Source organism: Salmo trutta, unplaced genomic scaffold (genome assembly GCF_901001165.1).
Source record: "Salmo trutta unplaced genomic scaffold, fSalTru1.1, whole genome shotgun sequence".
In the NCBI taxonomy this organism is placed as follows: Eukaryota; Metazoa; Chordata; class Actinopteri; order Salmoniformes; family Salmonidae; genus Salmo; species Salmo trutta.
The window spans coordinates 281,188-288,687 of record NW_021822702.1 but is presented as its reverse complement, the minus strand read 5'-3'; the positions used below and the strand labels follow the sequence as shown (position 1 = coordinate 288,687).

Genomic DNA, 7,500 nt, shown 5'->3' with positions numbered 1-7,500 from the left:
GGATCAAAGTTCCTTGTGTTGTCAGTTAGCATCTGCCTTGTATTTATAAGACAAATTAGAATATTGTTGCTGAATGCAGCTTGTGTGTGCTTTGTGCTCCCTTGCCCTGTTCAAATGATGAAAGGAAATAAAGTTTGTATTTTATCCAACTACCTGTGCTAAAAAGTGATGGCTACAGTGTTTGTAGTTTCTTCTACTTTTTCAGTGACACAAAGTTCAAGCTGCTTATCGAATTGGTGAAAATGCAATGTCTGTTTATCAGACTCACTTTGACTATATATGTTGTACCAAGAGCTTGTTTATTCGCTTACGGCCATACCAGCCTGGGTACTCCCGATCTCGTCTGATCTCGGAAGCTATGCAGGGTCAGGCCTGGTTAGTACTTGGATGGGAGACTGCATGGGAATACCAGGTGCTGTAAGCATTTTGTCCACGAGGGTGTGCTCTTGCACTATTTCATCAGCAACACTGCCTTGTTAGTAAGCATTTAATGATGAATTGACTAAATGCAGCTACCTGCCTTTTTAATAGGATCAAAGTTCCTTGTGTTGTCAGTTAGCATCTGCCTTGTATTTATAAGACAAATAAGAATATTGTTGCTGAATGCAGCTTGTGTGTGCTTTGTGCTCCCTTGCCCTGTTCAAATGATGAAAGGAAATAAAGTTTGTATTTTATCCAACTACCTGTGCTAAAAAGTGATGGCTACAGTGTTTGTAGTTTCTTCTACTTTTTCAGTGACACAAAGTTCAAGCTGCTTATCTAAATTGGTGAAATGCAATGTCTGTTTATCAGACTCACTTTGACTATTTATGTTGTACCAAGAGCTTGTTTATGGCTTACGGCCATACCAGCCTGGGTACTCCCGATGCTGGTCTGATCTCGGAAGCTAAGCAGGGTCGGCCTGGTTAGTACTTGGATGGGAGAGCTGCCTGGGAATACCAGGTGCTGTAAGCATTTTGTCCACGAGGGTGTGCTCTTGCACTATTTCATCAGCAACACTGCCTTGTAGTAAGCATTTAATGATGAATTGACTAAATGCAGCTACCTGCCTTTTTAATAGGATCAAAGTTCCTTGTGTTGTCAGTTAGCATCTGCCTTGTATTTATAAGACAAATAAGAATATTGTTGCTGAATGCAGCTTGTGTGTGCTTTGTGCTCCCTTGCCCTGTTCAAATGATGAAAGGAAATAAAGTTTATATTTTATCCAACTACCTGTGCTAAAAAGTGATGGCTACAGTGTTTGTAGTTTCTTCTACTTTTTCAGTGACACAAAGTTCAAGCTGCTTATCGAATTGGTGAAAATGCAATGTCTGTTTATCAGACTCACTTTGACTATATATGTTGTACCAAGAGCTTGTTTATTGCTTACGGCCATACCAGCCTGGGTACCCCTGATCTCGTCTGATCTCGGAAGCTAAGCAGGGTCAGGCCTGGTTAGTACTTGAATGGGAGACTTCCTGGGAATACCAGGTGCTGTAACCATTTTGTCCACGAGGGTGTGCTCTTGCACTATTTCATCAGCAACACTGCCTTGTTGTAAGCATTTAATGATGAATTGACTAAATGCAGCTACCTGCCTTTTTAATAGGATCAAAGTTCCTTGTGTTGTCAGTTAGCATCTGCCTTGTATTTATAAGACAAATAAGAATATTGTTGCTGAATGCAGCTTGTGTGTGCTTTGTGCTCCCTTGCCCTGTTCAAATGATGAAAGGAAATAAAGTTTGTATTTTATCCAACTACCTGTGCTAAAAAGTGATGGCTACAGTGTTTGTAGTTTCTTCTACTTTTTCAGTGACACAAAGTTCAAGCTGCTTATCGAATTGGTGAAAATGCAATGTCTGTTTATCAGACTCACTTTGACTATATATGTTGTACCAAGAGCTTGTTTATTGCTTACGGCCATACCAGCCTGGGTACTCCCTGATCTCGGAAGCTAAGCAGGTTCGGCCTGGTTAGTACTTGGATGGGAGAGCTGCCTGGGAATACCAGGTGCTGTAAGCATTTTGTCCACGAGGGTGTGCTCTTGCACTATTTCATCAGCAACACTGCCTTGTTAGTAAGCATTTAATGATGAATTGACTAAATGCAGCTACCTGCCTTTTTAATAGGATCAAAGTTCCTTGTGTTGTCAGTTAGCATCTGCCTTGTATTTATAAGACAAATAAGAATATTGTTGCTGAATGCAGCTTGTGTGTGCTTTGTGCTCCCTTGCCCTGTTCAAATGATGAAAGGAAATAAAGTTTATATTTTATCCAACTACCTGTGCTAAAAAGTGATGGCTACAGTGTTTGTAGTTTCTTCTACTTTTTCAGTGACACAAAGTTCAAGCTGCTTATCGAATTGGTGAAAATGCAATGTCTGTTTATCAGACTCACTTTGACTATATATGTTGTACCAAGAGCTTGTTTTTGGCTTACGGCCATACCAGCCTGGGTACTCCCGTACTCGTCTGATCTCGGAAGCTAAGCAGGGTTGGCCTGGTTAGTACTTGGATGGGAGAGTGCCTGGGAATACCAGGTGTTGTAAGCATTTTGTCCACGAGGGTGTGCTCTTGCACTATTTCATCATCAACACTGCCTTGTTATAAGCATTTAATGATGAATTGACTAAATGCAGCTTCCTGCCTTTTTAATAGGATCAAAGTTCCTTGTGTTGTCAGTTAGCATCTGCCTTGTATTTATAAGACAAATAAGAATATTGTTGCTGAATGCAGCTTGTGTGTGCTTTGTGCTCCCTTGCCCTGTTCAAATGATGAAAGGAAATAAAGTTTGTATTTTATCCAACTACCTGTGCTAAAAAGTGATGGCTACAGTGTTTGTAGTTTCTTCTACTTTTTCAGTGACACAAAGTTCAAGCTGCTTATCGAATTGGTGAAAATGCAATGTCTGTTTATCAGACTCACTTTGACTATATATGTTGTACCAAGAGCTTGTTTATGGCTTACGGCCATACCAGCCTGGGTACTCCCGATTTCGTCTGATCTCGGAAGCTAAGCAGGGTCTGGCCTGGTTAGTACTTGGATGGGAGAGTGCCTGGGAATACCAGGTGCTGTAAACATTTTGTCCACGAGGGTGTGCTCTTGCACTATTTCATCAGCAACACTGCCTTGTAGTAAGCATTTAATGATGAATTGACTAAATGCAGCTACCTGCCTTTTTAATAGGATCAAAGTTCCTTGTGTTGTCAGTTAGCATCTGCCTTGTATTTATAAGACAAATAAGAATATTGTTGCTGAATGCAGCTTGTGTGTGCTTTGTGCTCCCTTGCCCTGTTCAAATGATGAAAGGAAATAAAGTTTGTATTTTATCCAACTACCTGTGCTAAAAAGTGATGGCTACAGTGTTTGTAATTTCTTCTACTTTTTCAGTGACACAAAGTTCAAGCTGCTTATCGAATTGGTGAAAATGCAATGTCTGTTTATCAGACTCACTTTGACTATATATGTTGTACCAAGAGCTTGTTTATTGCTTACGGCCAAACCAGCCTGGGTACGCCCGATCTCGTCTGATCTCGGAAGCTAAGCAGCGTCGGGCCTGGTTAGTACTTGAATGGGAGACTGCCTGGGAATACCAGGTGCTGTAACCATTTTGTCCACGAGGGTGTGCTCTTGCACTATTTCATCATCAACACTGCCTTGTTGTAAGCATTTAATGATGAATTGACTAAATGCAGCTACCTGCCTTTTTAATAGGATCAAAGTTCCTTGTGTTGTCAGTTAGCATCTGCCTTGTATTTATAAGACAAATTAGAATATTGTTGCTGAATGCAGCTTGTGTGTGCTTTGTGCTCCCTTGCCCTGTTCAAATGATGAAAGGAAATAAAGTTTGTATTTTATCCAACTACCTGTGCTAAAAAGTGATGGCTACAGTGTTTGTAGTTTCTTCTACTTTTTCAGTGACACAAAGTTCAAGCTGCTTATCGAATTGGTGAAAATGCAATGTCTGTTTATCAGACTCACTTTGACTATATATGTTGTACCACGAGCTTGTTTATCGCTTACGGCCATACCAGCCTGGGTACTCACGATCTCGTCTGCTCTCGGAAGCTATGCAGGGTCGGCCTGGTTAGTACTTGGATGGGAGAGTGCCTGGGAATACCAGGTGCTGTAAGCATTTTGTCCACGAGGGTGTGCTCTTGCACTATTTCATCAGCAACACTGCCTTATAGTAAGCATTTAATGATGAATTGACTAAATGCAGCTACCTGCCTTTTTAATAGGATCAAAGTTCCTTGTGTTGTCAGTTAGCATCTGCCTTGTATTTATAAGACAAATAAGAATATTGTTGCTGAATGCAGCTTGTGTGTGCTTTGTGAACCCTTGCCCTGTTCAAATGATGAAAGGAAATAAAGTTTGTATTTTATCCAACTACCTGTGCTAAAAAGTGATGGCTACAGTGTTTGTAGTTTCTTCTACTTTTTCAGTGACACAAAGTTCAAGCTGCTTATTGAATTGGTGAAATGCAATGTCTGTTTATCAGACTCACTTTGACTATTTATGTTGTACCAAGAGCTTGTTTATGGCTTACGGCCATACCAGCCTGGGTACTCCCGATGTGGTCTGATTTCGGAAGCTAAGCAGGTTCGGCCTGGTTAGTACTTGGATGGGAGAGTGCCTGGGAATACCAGGTGCTGTAAGCATTTTGTCCACGAGGGTGTGCTCTTGCACTATTTCATCAGCAACACTGCCTTGTAGTAAGCATTTAATGATGAATTGACTAAATGCAGCTACCTGCCTTTTTAATAGGATCAAAGTTCCTTTTGTTGTCAGTTAGCATCTGCCTTGTATTTATAAGACAAATAAGAATATTGTTGCTGAATGCAGCTTGTGTGTGCTTTGTGCTCCCTTGCCCTGTTCAAATGATGAAAGGAAATAAAGTTTATATTTTATCCAACAACCTGTGCTAAAAAGTGATGGCTACAGTGTTTGTAGTTTCTTCTACTTTTTCAGTGACACAAAGTTCAAGCTGCTTATCGAATTGGTGAAAATGCAATGTCTGTTTATCAGACTCACTTTGACTATATATGTTGTACCAAGAGCTTGTTTATTGCTTACGGCCATACCAGCCTGGGTACCCCTGATCTCGTCTGATCTCGGAAGCCAAGCAGGGTCAGGCCTGGTTAGTACTTGAATGGGAGACTACCTGGGAATACCAGGTGCTGTAACCATTTTGTCCACGAGGGTGTGCTCTTGCACTATTTCATCAGCAACACTGCCTTGTTGTAAGCATTTAATGATGAATTGACTAAATGCAGCTACCTGCCTTTTTAATAGGATCAAAGTTCCTTGTGTTGTCAGTTAGCATCTGCCTTGTATTTATAAGACAAATAAGAATATTGTTGCTGAATGCAGCTTGTGTGTGCTTTGTGCTCCCTTGCCCTGTTCAAATGATGAAAGGAAATAAAGTTTGTATTTTATCCAACTACCTGTGCTAAAAAGTGATGGCTACAGTGTTTGTAGTTTCTTCTACTTTTTCAGTGACACAAAGTTCAAGCTGCTTATCGAATTGGTGAAAATGCAATGTCTGTTTATCAGACTCACTTTGACTATATATGTTGTACCAAGAGCTTGTTTATGGCTTACGGCCATACCAGCCTGGGTACTCCCGATCTCGTCTGATCTCGGAAGCTAAGCAGGGTCGCCCTGGTTAGTACTTGGATGGGAGAGTGCCTGGGAATACCAGGTGCTGTAAGCATTTTGTCCACGAGGGTGTGCTCTTGCACTATTTCATCAGCAACACTGCCTTATAGTAAGCATTTAATGATGAATTGACTAAATGCAGCTACCTGCCTTTTTAATAGGATCAAAGTTCCTTGTGTTGTCAGTTAGCATCTGCCTTGTATTTATAAGACAAATAAGAATATTGTTGCTGAATGCAGCTTGTGTGTGCTTTGTGCTCCCTTGCCCTGTTCAAATGATGAAAGGAAATAAAGTTTGTATTTTATCCAACTACCTGTGCTAAAAAGTGATGGCTACAGTGTTTGTAGTTTCTTCTACATTTTCAGTGACACAAAGTTCAAGCTGCTTATCGAATTGGTGAAAATGCAATGTCTGTTTATCAGACTCACTTTGACTATATATGTTGTACCAAGAGCTTGTTTATCGCTTACGGCCATACCAGCCTGGGTACTCCCGATCTCGTCTGATCTCGGAAGCTAAGCAGGGTCGGCCTGGTTAGTACTTGGATGGGAGAGTGCCTGGGAATACCAGGTGCTGTACGCATTTTGTCCACGAGGGTGTGCTCTTGCACTATTTCATCAGCAACACTGCCTTGTAGTAAGCATTTAATGATGAATTGACTAAATGCAGCTACCTGCCTTTTTAATAGGATCAAAGTTCCTTGTGTTGTCAGTTAGCATCTGCCTTGTATTTATAAGACAAATAAGAATATTGTTGCTGAATGCAGCTTGTGTGTGCTTTGTGCTCCCTTGCCCTGTTCAAATGATGAAAGGAAAAAAAGTTTGTATTTTATCCAACTACCTGTGCTAAAAAGTGATGGCTACAGTGTTTGTAGTTTCTTCTACTTTTTCAGTGACACAAAGTTCAAGCTGCTTATCGAATTGGTGAAAATGCAATGTCTGTTTATCAGACTCACTTTGACTATATATGTTGTACCAAGAGCTTGTTTTTGGCTTACGGCCATACCAGCCTGGGTACTCCCGTACTCGTCTGATCTCGGAAGCTAAGCAGGGTTGGCCTGGTTAGTACTTGGATGGGAGAGTGCCTGGGAATACCAGGTGTTGTAAGCATTTTGTCCACGAGGGTGTGCTCTTGCACTATTTCATCAGCAACACTGCCTTGTTGTAAGCATTTAATGATGAATTGACTAAATGCAGCTTCCTGCCTTTTTAATAGGATCAAAGTTCCTTGTGTTGTCAGTTAGCATCTGCCTTGTATTTATAAGACAAATAAGAATATTGTTGCTGAATGCAGCCTGTGTGTGCTTTGTGCTCCCTTGCCCTGTTCAAATGATGAAAGGAAATAAAGTTTGTATTTTATCCAACTACCTGTGCTAAAAAGTGATGGCTACAGTGTTTGTAGTTTCTTCTACTTTTTCAGTGACACAAAGTTCAAGCTGCTTATCGAATTGGTGAAAATGCAATGTCTGTTTATCAGACTCACTTTGACTATATATGTTGTACCAAGAGCTTGTGTATGGCTTACGGCCATACCAGCCTGGGTACTCCCGATCTCGTCTGATCTCGGACGCTAAGCAGGGTCGGCCTGGTTAGTACTTGGATGGGAGAGTTCCTGGGAATACCAGGTGCTGTAAGCATTTTGTCCACGAGGGTGTGCTCTTGCACTATTTCATCAGCAACACTGCCTTGTTATAAGCATTTAATGATGAATTGACTAAATGCAGCTTCCTGCCTTTTTAATAGGATCAAAGTTCCTTGTGTTGTCAGTTAGCATCTGCCTTGTATTTATAAGACAAATAAGAATATTGTTGCTGAATGCAGCTTGTGTGTGCTTTGTGCTCCCTTGCCCTGTTCAAATGATGA

General features: G+C 41.0%; 13 pseudogenes; all 13 read left to right on the top strand.

Annotated features, from left to right (window-relative positions):
- The first annotated feature begins 305 nt into the window (after positions 1–305).
- LOC115183885 (uncharacterized) lies at positions 306–424 on the top strand (annotated as a pseudogene).
- A 410-nt stretch (positions 425–834) lies between these two features.
- Positions 835–954, top strand: LOC115183845 (uncharacterized; annotated as a pseudogene).
- A 409-nt stretch (positions 955–1,363) lies between these two features.
- Positions 1,364–1,482, top strand: LOC115183776 (uncharacterized; annotated as a pseudogene).
- A 929-nt stretch (positions 1,483–2,411) lies between these two features.
- On the top strand, positions 2,412–2,529 carry LOC115183833 (uncharacterized; annotated as a pseudogene).
- A 409-nt stretch (positions 2,530–2,938) lies between these two features.
- On the top strand, positions 2,939–3,057 carry LOC115183802 (uncharacterized; annotated as a pseudogene).
- Positions 3,058–3,466: 409 nt separating this feature from the next.
- LOC115183773 (uncharacterized) lies at positions 3,467–3,585 on the top strand (annotated as a pseudogene).
- Positions 3,586–3,994: 409 nt separating this feature from the next.
- Positions 3,995–4,112, top strand: LOC115183843 (uncharacterized; annotated as a pseudogene).
- A 408-nt stretch (positions 4,113–4,520) lies between these two features.
- Positions 4,521–4,638, top strand: LOC115183840 (uncharacterized; annotated as a pseudogene).
- Positions 4,639–5,047: 409 nt separating this feature from the next.
- On the top strand, positions 5,048–5,166 carry LOC115183792 (uncharacterized; annotated as a pseudogene).
- A 409-nt stretch (positions 5,167–5,575) lies between these two features.
- On the top strand, positions 5,576–5,693 carry LOC115183818 (uncharacterized; annotated as a pseudogene).
- Positions 5,694–6,102: 409 nt separating this feature from the next.
- LOC115183811 (uncharacterized) lies at positions 6,103–6,220 on the top strand (annotated as a pseudogene).
- A 409-nt stretch (positions 6,221–6,629) lies between these two features.
- LOC115183832 (uncharacterized) lies at positions 6,630–6,747 on the top strand (annotated as a pseudogene).
- Positions 6,748–7,156: 409 nt separating this feature from the next.
- Positions 7,157–7,274, top strand: LOC115183799 (uncharacterized; annotated as a pseudogene).
- Positions 7,275–7,500: the final 226 nt, after the last annotated feature.